This window comes from Bos taurus, chromosome 12 (assembly GCF_002263795.3).
Source record: "Bos taurus isolate L1 Dominette 01449 registration number 42190680 breed Hereford chromosome 12, ARS-UCD2.0, whole genome shotgun sequence".
Classification (NCBI taxonomy): Eukaryota; Metazoa; Chordata; class Mammalia; order Artiodactyla; family Bovidae; genus Bos; species Bos taurus.
Genome location: NC_037339.1, coordinates 30,872,543 through 30,890,264, shown reverse-complemented (window position 1 = coordinate 30,890,264; position 17,722 = coordinate 30,872,543). Strand labels below are relative to the sequence as shown.

General features: G+C 50.6%; 1 long non-coding RNA gene across 1 annotated transcript; it reads right to left on the bottom strand.

Moving 5' to 3' along the window:
• Positions 1 to 4,098: 4,098 nt before the first annotated feature.
• LOC132346760 (uncharacterized) lies at positions 4,099 to 17,468 on the bottom strand. The gene is made up of 3 exons (XR_009496705.1): positions 14,070 to 17,468; positions 12,765 to 12,810; positions 4,099 to 7,082 (listed from the first exon to the last, which is right to left on the bottom strand). It is a non-coding gene; the product is annotated as an uncharacterized lncRNA (long non-coding RNA).
• Between the last annotated feature and the right edge of the window lie 254 nt (positions 17,469 to 17,722).

Here is a 17,722-nt window from a genome sequence, read left to right as displayed (position 1 = left end):
ATGAGGGGCATTTGGTTTTCTCCCCCAGCCTCAGGAGTGGAGCTCTATGGGCCAGGCCTCCGTCACATGCCCCACACGTCGCCCTGTTGGGAAGACCGCATCTCCTGCTTCAAGGACGCGGGGAGGGGCTGCAGAGGCAGCACAGAGAGCTGCCCTGACAGGCGGGACCACACTTAGGAGACAAGGCAGAGGCCTCTGAGACAGCTTCCTTCCTCCTGGCTCCTTAGAGCTAGGAAACCAGCCTGGCATTTTACATCAATCAGACCATCCAGAGAAAGTCTCAGTGTCTCAGAGTGATTGAAAAAACAAATGTCTGTAACAAATGACAAATAGGTTAGAAAGTGGAAGAATTCATGGGGTGGAAGGAACTGGTTTACGATTCTATTTCCAGCCCATTAGCCCTGAGCTTTGAGAGGTCAGATAAATGGGTGTGATCAGTGAATTTCCTTCCTCTTTGTGATGGTAACCATAACAACAAGCATGTTTTGAACACACCATGCGAGCCAGGCACACAGTATGTTACCAGGCCATTTACCTGGAAATTTACAATCTTCATAACCACCCATTTTTCAGATGAAGGTTGGGAAGTTGAAGAATCTGCCCACGATCATGTCACTAGAAGATGTAAGATTCAAACACTGATTAGGAACCCTAGGGTCTTAATCCCTGCCCCTGGGTGGCCGGGCACCTCCAGTGTCTGCTCCAGGCCTGCTGGGCGCTGGTAGAGCTGCTCCCTGGGCCTGGCAGCTGCCCCGAGGCTGGGCCTGTTCAAGCAGGAGCCGCCACCCCTTAGGGAGCTGGCCACCACTGCCAGGGCTGAAGGCCAAAGTGAAAGGAGCCCAAGGACTGGCAGAGTCAGGATGATCGCTGCTTATGTTCCCCTGAGGGGAAAAGGGGAAGAAACTGTGGTTTTGATGAACGCATCTACCCTAGCCTCTGGTTGACTCCACACCCTACCTCATCTAGAAGCTTCTTCCTCGGTGATAGTTGAGATGTAAGTCTTTACTGAATTTGTTACAACATTGAATCTGTTGTCTGTTTTGGTTTTCTGGCTGCAAGGAATGTAGGATCATAGTTCCCTGACCAGGAATCCAACCCAGGACTCTGGGTGCATCTGTGTGGTGGGTTGAACTGAGGCCCCCCAAAGGATACGCCCAAGTCCCAACTCCCAGAACCGTGAGTGCAGACTCACCAGGAAAAAATGTCTTTGCAGATGTATTTAAGAGGTGAAATCGCTCTAGGTTTCAGTTGGGTCCTAAGTCCTAAGACAGATGTCCTTACAGGAGCAGAGGGAGGTCTGGGACATAGACAAACAGAGAAGGTACAAGGTGAAGCTGAGGCTGGAGTGATGAGCATGGGTGATGAGGAAGCTGGGAGAGGGAACAAGGGTCCTCTTCCTCTGGGGCCTCCAGGGGGCCCGTGGCCAGGCTAGCACCAGGAGTTTGGACTTTTGGCCCCGGGAACCATGGAGGGTGATTCTCTGACGCTTTAAGCTGCCAGTCTGTGGTGGTTAGTTAAGGTGTCCCTGGAAGCTAACAGGGTTCTGCCACCCTCATCCTTAGGCCTAACAAACTGGTTACACTGCACCCCCTTCGCGCCCCAGGCAGTGGCATGCAGTGCTGAGTCCCTCGGTCGTGTCTGACTTCGCAACCCCATGGACTCATGCAGTGCTGAGTCCCTCGGTCGTGTCTGACTCCGAAACCCCATGGACTGTAGCCCACCAGGCTCCTCTGTCCAAGGGATTCTCCAGGCAAGAATACTGGAGTGGGTTGCCATGCCCTCCTCCAGGAAATCTTTCCAGCCCAGGGATCAAACCTACATCTCTTATTTCCCCTGCATTGGCAGGCAGGTTCTTTACCACTAGCACACTTGGGAAGCCCCATCCCCTAGGCAAAGGGTTCCCAGATTCCAGGGAGAAATGGAATGGATAAGGGCAGGCCATCTTTGCCCAGTGCACTGGTCCTCGTGGGCAGAGCCTCAGGGCAGGACATAGATGCCAGCCATGGTCCAGCTTCAGAAAGGGCCCTCTTCCAGCGCTGGGGGCCCCCCTCTCCCAGTTGGACTTTGGGCAGCTCCTTCCCTGCTGGGGGCACAGGTCAGTCTGTCTTTGGTGATTCCATCTCTTCTCCCCGCCTTTAGCCTCCAGGGGAGGTGCTCCCTGCCCCTCTCTGGACAGGGCCTGGTGGGGCCGCCCAGTGCATCTCACTCTGGGCCGCTTTCCCCCTTGAGTCTCCTAAGTGCTGAGTGACTCCAACTTCTCTGGCCCCATGTTTACCAACAACTTCCACAGACAGCTAATCCTATCCTTTCCTTTTGGATTTTTCTAGTTTCATCCAAAGTACGGTTTCCAAACCCACAAGGGGCAAGGGGGGCACCTTATGGGTGGGGCTCCATGGGGACATCCCCAGCTGGTGCTACGTGAGTTGGTGCCACAGCAACATGCCAAAGTGATGTCCGTCAGCAGGCGTTTGACACGGGCAAGTGCATCCTGACCGCGATTTTTCTTTGTGTGTGTGTGTGTGTGTGTGTGTGTGAGAGAGAGAGAGACTGAGTATATGAGTGCTGTAAAAGTGTGAGAGTATGTGTCTCTTAGTGTCTGTGAGTGTGTGTATCTGTGAGAGTGTGTTGTGAGTGTTGTGTGTGAGAGTGTGTGAGTGATTGTGTGTATGAGTGTGTGTGTTTGACACAGGCAGATTCATCCTGACAGCTCTTTTTCTTCTCTGTGTCCGTGTGTGAGAGAGAGTATGAGTGTGTGTGTTAGTGTCTGTGAGAGTGTGTGCATGTGTCTGAGAGTGTGTGTGTGAAACTGAGTATATGAGTGTTGTGAAAGTGTGAGAGTATGTGTGTTAGTGTCTGTGAGAGTGTGTATGTGTGTGAGAGTGTACGTGTGAGACTGAGTATGTGAGTGTTGTGAAAGTGTGAGTGTGTTTGTGTCTGTGAGAATATGTGTGAGACTGAGTATGTAAGTGTTGTGAAAGTGCGACAGTGTGTGTGTTAGTGTCTGTGAGTGTGTCTGTGAGAGTGTGTTGTGAGACTGAGTGTGTTGTGAGACTGAGTATGTGAGTGTTGTGTGTGAGAGTGTGTGTTAGTGTCTGTGTGTGTGAGAGAGTGTGTGTTAGTGTCTGTGAGAGTATGTATGTGTGTGTGTGAGAGAGTGTGTGTGAGTCTAAGTATGTGAGTGTTGTGAAAGTGTGACAGTGTGTGTTATGTCTGTGAGAGTGTGTGTGTGAGACAGTATGTGAGTGCTATGAAAGTGTGACAGTGTGTGTGTTAGTGTCTGTGAGTGTGTGTGTGACAGAGAGTGAGTGTGTGTGTGAATGTCTGTGAGAGTGTGTGTGTGAGACTGAGTATATGAGTATTGGGAGAGTGTGAGAGTATGTGTGTTAGTGTCTGTGAGTGTGAGTTTGTCTGTGAGAGTGTGTTGTGAGACTATGTGAGTGTTGTGAGTGTGTGTGTGTGAGTGATTGTGTGTGTGTGTGTGTTGAGATAGGAGGTAGTCGCTAGCCACCTAACATTTTGATGTTCTCACACGGAATAAAGGGAGACTTTGAAGTTCTTACTCTTTCCGTCAGCACTAAAACCCTGAGATTCTGTGGAGCTTGTCCCAGAAGAATTTAAGACCAGAAATAATGAGTTCATGGGTGCTTTCAACAGCTCACTCTTACAGAGAACTCCAAACCCACAAGAAAGAAGAAAGAACCCTCCCTCATCAACCCAGTGTCTGCAGCGACCACCTTTGGCAGAACGCACTGCTTGCTGTGAGGGACTCGCTCCTGTGGTTTGTTTTTAACAACATCTGTCCTTGAGCCACCTTCCGAGGGGCGAGGCTGCTTCCTGCCCACCTGCAGCGGGGCCCCGAGGCCCGTGTGAGCTTCACCCGCCCGCCCGGAGGCGAGTTGTCAGGCAGCCCATCTTGCGGGCCCTCCCATCCACTTCCAAGCCCTCTTCTGGGCAGATTTCCTTGACTGCAATGTGTGTGTGTGTGTGTGTGTGTGTGTGTGTGCACTCAATTGTATCTGACTCTTTGCAACCCCCTGGACTGTAGCCCACCAGGCTCCTCTGACCATAGGATTCTCCAGGCAAGAATACTGGAGTGGGTTGCCATGCCCTCCTCCAGGAGATCTTCCCAACCCAGGGATCGAACCAGTGTCTGCTGTGTCTCCTGCACTGACAGGCGGGTTCTTTGCTGCTGAGCCCTGGACCGTGGTGCATGCTCACCAGTGAGCCGGGATGGGAGGTCTGCTGCTGAGTGCAGCAGGAAGACGGCAGGGAGAAGAAAGCAGAGGAGGGGTTGGAGGGAAGGGAGGAGGAGAAGGAATTCTGGAGTAGAGGTGAGGCCAGGACACAGGCAAGGGTTTTGGGGTCCCCACAGGCAGTAAGGGAACACCATGTCCTCAGGAAAGTGGGGAAAGGAGACAGGAGAGGGAAGGAGGCTTAAAATGTCTTCAAGGCTGAAGTTTGGCCAAGAGAGCCCAGTCCTCCTCCTCCCTCCCTCTGACACATGTGCCAGAACCACATGTGTCTCCTGCATTGGCAGGTGGATTCTTTACTGCTGTCACCACCTGGGAAGCTCCCTCTCCAATCAAGATGGACAATAAAACCAAGGACCTGCAGTGAAGAAAGAAATCGTCCCAGAGACAGGCCCACGCAGAAGCAGGAAGCAACGTGATGAGGGCTCCGAGGCACGGCCATCCGGCTCCGTCTCGTTCACTCCTGGATCCGCTTGGAGCCCCATCCTTCCGGACCCTCAGGACGTCAGAGGGACACTTACCTGAAGACGTTGTGCCCTCACGTGCCGGCCCCCGTGGGAGAGCTTTGCGCTATTTTCCTAGCTGTTCCTCTTCGCTCTGTCTGCCTCATGTTTGTGGTTTGGGAAGGGGCGGAGAGTGGGTGAGTAGGGACTGATCTCCCGGAAAAGGTCCACAGCTAGGCTGCCCTCGGCTCCGTCCAGTGGAAAGACCAGCCCAGACACAGACCGCCCCCTGTGGCTTATGGGGATTGACGTCCAACTCTGGTTCCCAAGACGGATGATGGCAGAGGGCAGAGTGACGCCCTGGGAACATATATATCTGGATACGGCCTGAGAATCACATGGTCCAGTCCAGTGCCGGGGTCCAGCCCCGGTGGATCCAGGGAATTCGAAGCGGGGACGGCGTCGGCGAGGATCAGGAAACAACTGCTTAATTAAACGTTAATTAAGGATATAAAGAGTAATAGAATAAAGACAGCTCAGTGAGGAAATTCAGTGGAGAAAAGAGGCTGAATAATTCAGCCAGAAGGTGAGAGAAAGAACGACATGGGGAGACCAAGTTTCGGTGAACAAGGCCCGCACTTTATTTTCAAAAGTAGTTTTTATACCTTAAGTTATGCATAGAGGATAATGGGGGAAGGGGTAGAGTCATGCAGTAAGCCAGGCTTTCTTCCCGCAAACTTACCATATGCAAAAGTTTAGGTGATTTGCATCATCTTCTGGCCCTGAGGCCTGTTAACATTTTAAGACCCTTTCTTCAGAAAACTTATTTTTCTCTAAAGGTGATTAGTCAAGCGCCACCCTCAAAAGCATTAGATAAAGTTGCATTCCTACAGAGCAAAGGTGTGGTGAGCTATAACAGGAAAAAGAATTAACTCAAGGGTCCCAGGTTGCAAACATTAAAGCTACTACTTACACCAATTATATTAATCAATACACTGCCAGGGACACAGCAGGTAAGGGATATGGAGACTTAGCAGCAAACATTGGCCCAATAAGCGAAAAACCCTTCACCAATACAATTTCTAATCAATCTTTTAACTGCTCAAAGGACTCTGTATTTAGACAGTTTAGAACATCTCATGCCTCTCACAGTTGGGAGGCTCTGAGCAATCACATGTGGCCGGAAAAACCTATTCAGGCAGGCTAGAGGACTTCCAAAGGAGTTTGTAGGTTGAAACACTGTCACACCCAGGAATTATTAACTGGAGCTGTAAGTTAACTCTTTTTTTTCAGAGAGAGGTAGTGGGGGACAGCCCCCCGTAAAGTCAGAGGTGTAGGTGAGAGCACAAAGCAGAAAGTAGGCAGACTCTGGTTTTGGGGGTAGATGCTCGAGAATTTCCAGGGAGACTCCTGAGGCTTGATCCCGCCTTTGCGTATGCTGAGCCTCCTTCCTCATGACCTTTGCCACAGGCGGAGCTTGCTCTCCACAGTCCAGTTATGATCTCGTCCTCCCGGCCTCCTTCATTCATTCATTCCATTCGGGACATGCTGACTGTGTACCTTCCCTGTGCTGGGCCTTGTGCAGAACTGCCCAACAAACCTGTCACGGACCCCACCCTGGACCCAGGGGGTTGGTTTCCTTTTCAAAGGTTGAGGAAGTGCCCAGGCAGGGGACGCCTCTGTCTCCTCCCTGCCCCCAGTGCATGGACATTGGGGTTCAGTGCCTGCCTCCCAGCTCCTGTTTGAACACGCCATCTCCTCCTCTGGTCTGCAGGGAGCCCAAGTTCCATCACCCCTGCGCAAAACAGGCTTTCTGGTCCTGGCCCCTGGCCTTGCTCTTAAGGCTTAGAGAGCCCTCTGTTGGTGACCCACGTGCAGTACCCTGGCCTTGAGCTGGCTCTGGTAGCATTTTCTGCTCCTGTGAACCCCATGTGTGCGGTTCACCTATCCAGCCGTCAGTCCGTCCACCTTAACAGCCACTGCTGAGTGCCAGGCCCTGTCCGAGGGGCAGAGGATATGAAAATGTAAAGGGAAACTTTCAGGCTTCTCACAGGTTTCAAGTTCAACTCTCTTCCCATGAATGAGGATCCTGGCGCTGGTGGATGGATGGTGCATTTGCAGTTCCATAATCTCTTTCGGTTTTTCCAGTGGTCATGTATGGATGTGAGAGGTGGACTGTGAAGAAACATGAGCACCGAAGAATTGATGCTTTTGAACTGTGGTGTTGGAGAAGACTCTTAGAGTCCCTTGGACTGCAAGGAGATCCAACCAGTCCATTCTAAAGGAGATTGGTCCTGGGTGTTCATTGGAAGGATTGATGCTGAAGCTGAAATTCCAATACTTTGGCCACCTGATGTGAAGAACTGACTCACTGGAAAATACCCTGATGCTGGGAAAGATTGAAGGCGGGAAGAGAAGGGGACAACAGGGGATGAGATGGTTGGATGGCATCACCGACTCAATGGACATGAGTTTGAGTAAACTATGGGAGTTGGCGATGGACAGGGAGGCCTGGCGTGCTGCCGTCCATGGGGTCACAAAGAGTCGGACACAGCTGAGTGACTGAACTAAACTGAATCTCTTTCACGGGCTTCCCCGTGGCTCAGCTACAAAGAATCTACCTGGGATGCTAGAGACATGGGTTCGATCCCTGAGTCAGAAAGATCCCCTGGAGAAGGAAATGGCACCCACTCCAGTATTCTTGCCTGGAGAATCCCAAGGACAGAGGAGCCTGGTGGGCTATGGTTCATGGGATCTCGAAGAGTCGTACACGACTTAGCAACTAAACAGCAACAACAACAGTCTTTGTCAAAGGATTCGAGCTGAGGGACCCTCCAGTTAAGTGGACACTTTGTGGCTGTCCTTTGCGTCCTAGAGTTTCTGACCTAAAATGGGCAGATATGTGTCCACTCTGACTCTGTGCTACATTTGGAATAATGGGCTTAACTCTCCTGGGAGATGAACTCTTTCCCCCCAAACCTACCTCCACCCCCTGCCCCCAAGGACTCCTCATTTCTGCCCCCTAAGCGGGAGTCCAGGGGGCATGGGTGTGAGGACCCGCAAGCCCCAGTTGGAATCTCCTGCCTTCCCTCCGGTCGATCACTGCTGCTGGGCTGCACCTGCCCACCCCCACACACAAGGTACTGGTCCCCCCCTCCCCAATCCTTCCATCTTCTGAAGGACAACCAGCACACCTTGACTCTCAGCAGTGACCACGGGGAACCTGGCACCCCCTTTCTCGCTCCCACAAGACTCAGAAAAATGCAGGTCCTGTGGTGTGGGCCCCTCCAGGGCCAGCGAGGGTTACCACTCCCCCTCAAAGTGAAGACCCAGCCTCTCCTCCAAGGGACCAGCCCTTCAGGCAGGGACCAGGCCTTTCTCAGTAGCAGAAACACAGAGGACATGCTCTTTTCTGTCCTTCTTTTGTGGTATTTCTGTGGTTTAAATCTTTCTAAAAATATTTTATTGGAGTACAGTTGATTTGCGATGTTGTGTTCATTTCTGGTGTACAGAAAATCAGTTATACATATCCACATATCCACTCTTTCTTAGATTCTTTTCCCATACAGTTTATTAAAGAACACTGGGTGGAGGTCCCTGTACTCCACAGCAGGTCCTTGTCAGTTATCTATTTTAGATAATTTTAGTTTGTGTTTGTTCATCCCAATCTCCCAATTTATCCCTCCCCCTCCTTGGTTTAACTCTTTTTAAGCTTTTAACACAGCATCTTTATTGAGATGGAATTCATATATTATACCAATCACCCAGTTAAAGTGGACAATTCAGTGGTTTTTAGTGTATTCAGATTCTTGCAACTATCACTGTGATCAACTTTAGAACATTTTCCTCCCCCAAAAAAGGAGGCCCCCACCTCCACTAGCTGTCACTCCCCACTTTCCCCCTGACCCCAGGATGTCCTCATCTACTTTCTATCTCTGTGAATTTATCTATTCTGGATAATTCCTATTGGAATCAGGTAACAGTGGCCTTTTGTGTCTGTCTGGCTTCTATCACAAAATAAATTTTTGTTCCTTATTTTATTTGCACTTTAATTAGACTGGTAATATAGTTTATCAAGAAACATGAGACCCTTGCTGAGAGAGGGGTGCTTAACCATTACCCAGTGACATCAGGCACGAACAGGGCCCTTCTGGCCCGCCTGGCAAAGGCGTGGGCGTCTGGCTTTCATCTGAACGCAGGCCGCACCCACTGCGAAGCCCCTTCCCCAAACCAAAAGTGCCAGGTCACCCTCAGCCCCCTGGGGTCTCACCTACACCTGAAGTTAATTTACTTCCGGTGTTATTCACGTTCTATTCAACAGCCAAAGCATGCTCGTGACTGATGGAGAAGTAAGACTAATTTCCCCCAAAGAGATGAGAACCAGCAGTTGTATTTCTCATTTCAGAAGCATGAAATTTGACTGCATGGGGTACACACTGCAAAGGAAAGCAGACAGGGAAAACAGAGCTGTGACGACAAACGTGGAGGGGATCCGAGAACTGCGGGCAATCGGAACGAGCTTCTCGGAGGCTTAATTGGGCCGGTCACGTGTCACAGCTCTGAAAAGGGCAGCATAATGATTTACTGTTGGGCTGTTAAAGGCACCTGGCTCAGAGGCATCTCTGGCTGTGCCTGTCCCTCCCAGGACTGTTTGTGGTACTCTGGGGAATGTTCTCAGCAAATGAAAAATGTACTATTTTTTCAGTCATAAGTGTCTGCTGGGTGGAGATGGAATTATGCCTTTTGGACAACAGCTTCTCCCTGAATCGACTGACTCATGAGCACGAGATACAGTTCAGCAGTGGATGTTTTTAACCATCGATACCCTCCCCACTCCACCCCCTGCCTCCCTGCCCTTCCTACAGTAAGGTGCCCAAATACGGAGATCTCTTATCAGCCATCAGCATCACTGCCTTCATTGTTAGTGCCCCCACACGAGAGACTCTCTACTCACAATTATATACAGTAATCAAGAAGTTATCTTCTGCAAATCCCTGGCTCTGATCACATGTCTGCCCCAGCCTTGAGCCTAACTTCTGTAAGGAACCTAGCGATGTGTCTATGTTCTGAATTCACTCCCGGGGCCAGTTTGGGGCCACCTGTCACAGCGTGGCCGGGGATCGCCCTGGGTGAGAGCCGGTTTATATTTCCTGCTTATTCAGATGCAGGCTCCGTCCCTGGAGCCAGACGTTTCGTCTAGACGCTTCCAAGCCAAGAAGGCCCCCTGGTGCCCGTCCGGTTCTGGGTCCCCCGAGGCACATGTGTGCCTCTGGTGTCCCGAGCAGCTTTTGTTTGTCTGTGTTTTGTGTTTGAGCGCATCCATCTGGCTTGCCTTCTGCCACCTTTTCTTCTGTTTACACCCACAGTCTCAATTTGTCTTCCAGCTCTTTCCAAACCCATTATGCTAGGGACAGATTTAGCCCATTTCCCAGGCCAGATGCTCAAATACATCCTTTCCTGCATTAAAAATAATCTCAAGCAGGCTCCCAGCCAGCAGCAGGATTTACAGGCCCTTGGAATTCTAGGAGAAATCCGCAGAAACTTTTCTGATTCTGGCTCGGTCCCCCCAGATTCACTCCTCTGGAAGGAAAAAAGGCACTGATTTCATATGAGCGTGGAAAACATCTGAAGTTGTTGGTCTCTCGCAGACAGAAGACCTGGCCCGGACCCAACAGTACAGTTCTTTGCTGATGTGATGTTCCTCTCTCATGAGGTCGTGCACCACTCCCTGGCAGGGCGAGCCGCTCCGGAGCTGTCCCCCTGCATTTGTTCATCCATCGCCTCCAGCCTGGGATGCTGGGGTTTTCTGGTTAGCACCATGCTCTCCACCTTCTTGCTGATTTGGGTGTGTACACATTCATCATATTCTCCTCGTATGTCGACTGTTTTCAGCTGGGACCATTCTTTCTTGCCTCATCGGAAAGCTCCAGGAAAGGGCTTGCTGATGAAAGGAGTATGGTGTTCGGAGGAGAACAAGCTCCCATCATCACGCCCAGGGGAGGAAGCCAGGTTCTTGGCTGGAGCTCAGCAGAGAGTCACCGGGACAAGCATGCGATGCTGCGGGCTTCCTCGCTGACGGGAGAGCGGCCCCCTAGGCAGGGGCCGCTCAGTCTCACACGGGGGCCACCCTTGGCTTCCCGGGGAGAAAAGCCAGCCTCAGAATCCAGCGTGGGAGAGACTGCGACCGACTCCCAGGGATCCCGATGAGGGGTTGCAGGTGAGATCCAGGAAGCTGCAGGTAATCTGGACTCAGGACTCACCAGAGGTGGAGTCTGGCCCCCTGGGCCACGGCCTCTCTGAATCCTCCAGGCTGCTGAGCTCCGAACTCAGGTGCCATTATGGTCCAAAGGCTGCACCCAGAATGAAGGTCCAGTGAGAGCCCGTGGGGCTAGAGCAGAGGGGGGATGCATCGCACCTGGGGGCTAGGTGGAGCACCCTGTGTGCCACCCACAGGCACCGCCAAGAGCCCCTTGTCAAATGTAAAGGTGGAGAAACGCCATCCCAAGTCACCCCACCCCAGGAGCCATGGGTCCAAACGTCGAAGAGAGAGGGCGGGGTCAAATGCCACCCTCGACTGTCCCAGCAGCACTGCCCCGATAGCCCGAGGGTCAAGGCTTCTCCTTAACCTCATCAACCCACGGTCGACGCTGCCCCTGATTGTGTTCTTTGCTGTATCTATGACCCACTTGAAGTGAAGGGAAAGTCACTCAGTTGTGTCTGACTCTGCGACACCATGGTCTATACAGTCCATGAATTTCTCCAGGCCAGAATACTGGAGAGGGTAGCCTTTCCCTTCTCCAGGGGATATTCCCAACCCAGGGATTGAACCCAGGTCTCCCGCACTGCAGGCGGATTCTTTACCAGCTGACCCACCAGGGAACTGCATGACCCGCTTGGTGCCATGTAATGAATGTTTACTCTGGGCCACAAGGTAGGGGTCCTTCCTATGGGAGGGACGGCCTGCAGAGACCCCGAAGAGGATGCTGCTCCCCGTTCACTCGCTCCTCAGAGTGGGGTTCAGGGCTGGCGGCAACAGCATCACCTGGGGACATGTGTTAGAAATGCAGAATCCAGGACCCCCAGCCCTCCTAGTCAGAATCTGCCTTTTAACCAGACCCCCAGGTGATTTGAGGCTTCCCAGGTAACACGACCCAGTGGCTGAACACACACACACACACACACACACACACGGCAGGTCCTGCTGTGTGGACAATTTGGGATTTTCCCACAAGCAGGTTGGCACAGTGTCCACAGTCAGCCAGGCTTGTTCTCCTGCTTTTTATGGGGGGACAGTTACCTTCTTGTGCCCACCTTCTCCTAAAAGTGTGCCATCACAGGCCACTCCCAGGCTACTCGGTTCTGTGGGGCGGCTGGAGGCAGCCAGCGACCCCTGATCAAGAGAATTTCATTCTCATCATATGTATAAGGGCCGACATACTAATTTTGCAAGCATGATTTAAGTACTGGGGAAAGGTTTGTTCATTGGACAAGCAAAGTGCTTAAAAAAGAAAAGTAAATATATTTCCTTGTAAATGCACTATGAAATGTTCAAGGGAGTTTAATTAGCCAGAAGTTCTAACCTGCCTGTGTGCTCAGTCATGTCCCTTTGCAACCCCATGGAGTGTAACCCTCGAGGCTCCTCTGTCCAAGGGATTCTCCAGGCAAGTGAGTTGCCACTTCCTTCTCCAGGGGATCTTCCCAACCCAGGGATTGAACCTGCGACTCCTGTGTCTCCTGCATTGGCAGGCGGACTCTCACCACTGAGCCACTTGGGAAACTTGAAAAGTTCTAAAGTCCTTTTGTAAAAAATTACTTGAATTTAAATAAATTTTTAAATAAAAGAATAAGATTTGTTAAGTTCGACTCATAAGCTTAAGAAAAGCTGGGTTTTACAATGCATTACTTTTTTGAACACTATATTAATTGAACACTGTATTAATTTTTTAGACACCAAAGTCACCTTTTTGGGGACTCAAATTCTCCTTTCAGGACCACAAAAAATGTGCAGCAGCAAAGGTACAGAGGAGAAACCAAGTGACATGCTTCCCTGGGGAAACATGGTTTTTCTTACCAGCTCTTCTGAGCCTCATTCTTTTCTCACTGCATCTGGTTTTGCCCTTTGAGGGAGAGAAGAAAAATGTGAGTTCTCTGTGTTGCCGGAGATTGACGATTTCACACGCTGAGCTCTATTTTTCTGCAGGAGAGCAATTCCTTCGGCCCCATCTCCTCCTAATAATTGATCTTCCATCTTGATTCCATCTTCCTGAGATATCTCATCTCCTTCTGATCCCATACTTCTGTGACTTCTCTTCCAAACACCAGACCCCCGATGTATCCACCAGCGGTCCCCAGGACAGGCTGCTGTCATCTCAAATTCAATACCTCTATACCACCTCCTGGGCCTCCCTCCCCTTTTCCTCGTCCGCAGGCTCAGAACGTCAGGCATCTTAACGCCTCTGCCACGGTCCCACCTCTCTTTAATAAGTTCATTCTTTCTTAGAAATTTCCATAGCACTTCCATTACCATGCCTGCATGCTAAGTCGCTTAAGTCGTGTCCAGCTCTTTGTGACCCCCTGGATTAGGGCTCTCGCAGGGCTCCTCTGTCCATGGGGATTCTCCAGGCAAGAACACTGGAGTGGGTTGCCATGCCCTCCTTCAGGGGATCTTCCCAACCCAGGGATCGAACCCACATCTCCTGCGGCTCCTGCACTGCAGGCTGATTCTTTACGGCTGAGCCGCCGGGGGAATCCACCTCCATTGCCACCACTAGAGGCCAATTCCTTATTTCCAAACCACAAGAGCTTTTTTTGGAGGGAGGGCTTTTTTTTTTGATTGGTATATAATTCACACACCATGACATTCACTCGCTTAGAGTGTCCAATTCAGTGTGTGGTTTCTACTGTATCCTCAGATAGGTACAACTATGCTGCTAAGTCGCTTCAGTCGTGTCCGACTCTGTGCTACCCCATAGACGGCAGCCCACCAGGCTCCCCCGTCCCTGGGATTCTCCAGGCAAGAACACTGGAGTGGGTTGCCATTTCCTTCTCCAATGCATGAAAGTGAAAAGTGAAAGTGAAGTCGCTCAGTCGTGTCCGACTCCTAGCGACCTCATGGACTGCAGCCTACCAGGCTCCTCCGTCCATGGGATTTTCCAGGCAAGAGTACTGGAGTGGGGTGCCATCGCCTTCTCCAGGGACAACTATAACCACCATCTAATCCCAGAACATTTTCATCAAGCCCCAAAGAAGTCCTGAAAATGACTTCTTAATGAACCTTATAGCTGGTGATCTTTGCACTTAACTAAATACAGCTGAAGGTGGATTTCGGGTTGAGCTGTGTCGGGTTCAAATGCAGAGAGTGTCGTGTTGTCCTTACCTGAGGCAACTGTGGTGCAGTGGTCCTGGACTCCAAACTCAGCAATATGACATTCACTGCTTTTGTGGCCTTACTATTTCCTGTGCCCAGTTTTATCATCCATAAAGTAGGACAACGACGGTATTTGTTGTTCAGTTGCTCAGTCGTGTCCAATTCTTTGTGACCCCATGGACAGCAGCACACCAGGCTCTTCTGTCCTTGACCATCTCCTGGAGCTTGCTCAGACTCATGTCGGTTGAGTCGGTGATGCCATCCAACCACCTCCTCCTGTTGCCCCCTTCTCCTTTTCCTTTATGACAATGTTATAGTATGAGAATAAATCAGATACACTGGTGCAATGGGAGCAATCCGTAAACACAAGTTGTTATTCTATGGATTTCTGATCCAACTGTATAACCTTAATGAATCTTAGAATCTTAATCTTGAGATGACGGCAGATTCACCGACGTTGCAAGAAATCATACAGAGAGATTCCTCAGCTTTCTCCAGTGAGTTCATCCTGAAAAACCACAGTGCAAATCACAGCCAGAAAATCGACCCGGATGCAGACAGATACCGAATGTTTCTGCCGCCAGAAGGACCCCTCGCGTCGCCCTGTGACAGCCCCTACTCACTCTTCAACCTCCCTGGGAAATCCCTGATCTGCTTTCTGCTTTGTCATTTCAATCACATTAAGTCAGGATAGGTGGGATAGCTGCTTTTTACAGTGTTCAGTACAGTGGCTCTGGGAGATACACAGACTGGTAGCCTCACTTTAGAGTGAGAAAATGGACTTGGCCAGCGTCCCATAGCATGTGCATGACAGAGCTGGCCTTCAGATCACCTAGATAAATATACCCTGTGCTTTCCCTCTGCCCCCACCATACCATTCTGCCTCCTTTATAAACTCATTCATTCAACAAACATTTCCAGAGTGCCTGGGCTCTGCGGACCCAGAAATGATAAGAGGCTGGGCTTCCCTGGTGGCTCACTGTTGAAAAGCCCACCTGCCAATACAGGAGATGTGGGTTCAGTCCCTGGGTCAGGAAGAACCCCTGGAGGAGGGCATGGCAACCCACTCCAGTATTCTTGCCTGGAGAATCCCTTGGACAGAGGAGCCTGGCGGGCTATGGTCCATGGGGCTGCAAGGAGTCGGACACGACGAGAGGCTGAACGAAGACAAGGTAACGGTGTCCTTACCGAGTTTGTTGCCCGGGCTCTGAACCCTGCTCCTATCCAGCCAACACCAAAGAGGACGCAAGCATCCTGGGTCTCTCAGGGGGCAGGATCGGTTCTATTGTAGCTCACAGCCCTGCCCTGGGGCTTATTCTCCACGGGTCTCTGCATCTTTCCTTCTCTGCAGCAAAGGGTCCTTCCTGGTTTGCTGCTGAGCGGCTTCCACAGTCCGCTTCCTGCCCACACCAGCCTGGAGGTCCAGAAGCTTCTTTTAATTTTTGAACCATCTCTGCCCCTTGAAGTTCACACTGGTGATGTACCCATCAACACAAGCCTTGTAAACACGGTGTGGGTTTCCCCAGATTCACCAGGAATTTATAAAAGTCACATTTACAGATATTTTGGGACGGGGCCCCATCTGGCTTGAGATTCAGTGGAGGACGCTGTGGGACCCCACCCGTGAGAGTCTTAGAAGCCTTCTGACCGGCTAAGAGGTCTCGGAGTTGTGCTCTAAATATTCTTGGAGTCATGAAAGAGGGGACCTTTTCCCTCACGGTCATCTTACTTTGAGAATAATTTGTCTTTCTGGAAAGACTGGGAGTGTGAAACAATTTAATTCTTTTTTTTTTTTTTTCTCCCTCCCCCCCCGCGCCCCAAGCCTCGGTCTTTCTCTGGCTCTGCCCGAGCGGCGGCTGCCGGAGACCAAGCGGCTGCCCTTCTCGCCGCCGCCGCTGGGGGACTCACAATTTAATTCTGAACCCAGAAAATCCTGGGTTTTGAAAATTATATTCTGTGAGTTATATTTGAAAACTGAAAATTTCTTCTTTTAGTTCCTTTCTGTCTGTCCCTTACCTGCTGAAAGACAGCAGTTTGCACTTTCCACATTCTGCCTGACACTTCCTTAGCCAAACCCACTGTCCATTGGTCATGGACAGCTTTCTTTTCCACCTTTCATTTCCACATCTGTCACAGTTTAGCAGGTGACAGCTTTACTAAACTTTCCACTGCTACATCCATATTTTTTCCCCTCCGGCTTCCAATAGCAATTTCCTCACGGCTCCTTCAGAGCTAATAACAATCTTCCTAAAATTCTTTAAGCCGTGGCATAGGCTTAAAGCCAAGGCCTTACGATTTACGTTTTAAAATGTCAACACCCCATTGCTGGTATCAGTTTCCATTTTGGTTATCTATTGCTGTGTGCCTCACCACCTGAAAACGTGGTGTCTTAAAACAACCATGTTTTGTTATTTATCATTGTTCCCTGGGTGGACTGGTCACGGGTGGCACTTGCTGGGTCTTTCATGTGACGGCAGGCAGATATTCCTGGGGCATATGAGACCAGAGAAAAAGGTCAGGGTGTGACCCCAGAAGATTCGTGTGCCTGATTAAAGAACTTGAACTTTAAAACACAGTCAGTGGGGATTCCTGGGAAGAATTTTGAGCAAAAAAATGAGGTTATTAGCTCTTTTGTAAGAAAATAATGAGAAGCCGCGTGGGGATGGGCGAGGGAGCGCCCGAGAGGCGCAGGTTGTTAGAAGGCCTGGGGGTGGGCAGAGGCTGGTGGGGGTGAGAGCTGAAGTGCAAGGACACGGCCACGCTGGTATTCAAGGCACCTCCCAACCGAACATCCCCACTTCCGGTGTTTACTTTCTCAGTGAAGGGCAACCACAGTCTATCTAGTGCAAGCCAGAACCCTAGGGGCCATCTGCAGCTCCCGAGATCGAGAGCATCATGTACCCTCACTTTCCTGGGGCAGGGTCTGATTCCCTGTCCCACTGTCTTTGCCCTCTGCCACTTGGCATCCCTGGGCTGATAGTATATGAGCAGACTCTTTTCAGGCCTCTTCTCACCAGAGTCTTGAAATGTGCTTGTGTGTTTTGGCTTGGCCTCTTGTCCTTCTGTTGTCCACCATGGAAGAGCTTGCCCCAGGTAACTGCAGCTTCTAGAATGAGAAACACATGCATCGGGACTTCCCTGGCGGTCCAGTGGCTAAAACTATGCACTCTCGGTGAGGAGGCCTGGGTTCGATCCCTGGTCAGGGAACTAGGTCTCACATGCTGCAACTAAAGATCCTGCATATGACACTAAGACCCAATCAGTTCAGTTCAGTTGCCCAGTCGTGTTCAACTCTTTGCAACATTATGGACTGCAGCATGCCAGGCTTCCCTGTCCATCACCAACTCCCGGAGTTTGCTCAAACTCATGTGCGTTGAGTCGGTGATGCCATCCAACCATCTCATCCTCTGCCATCCCCTTCTCCTCCCACCTTCTATCTTTTAATACAGCCAAATAAATAAATTTAAAAATTCTATTTAAAAACAAAGGAAATGCATGGATCCCAACCAACCTGAGACGTATAACAAGAAAAAGAAATGATCACTGTAACCACGGAGAATTTGGGTTACCCGATATTACAGTGGAAACCACTGATAACTGTTTGTTATTTCACTGCAGTGCAAACCTAATCAGTATAATTATCTTGTACTTCCCTATCTACT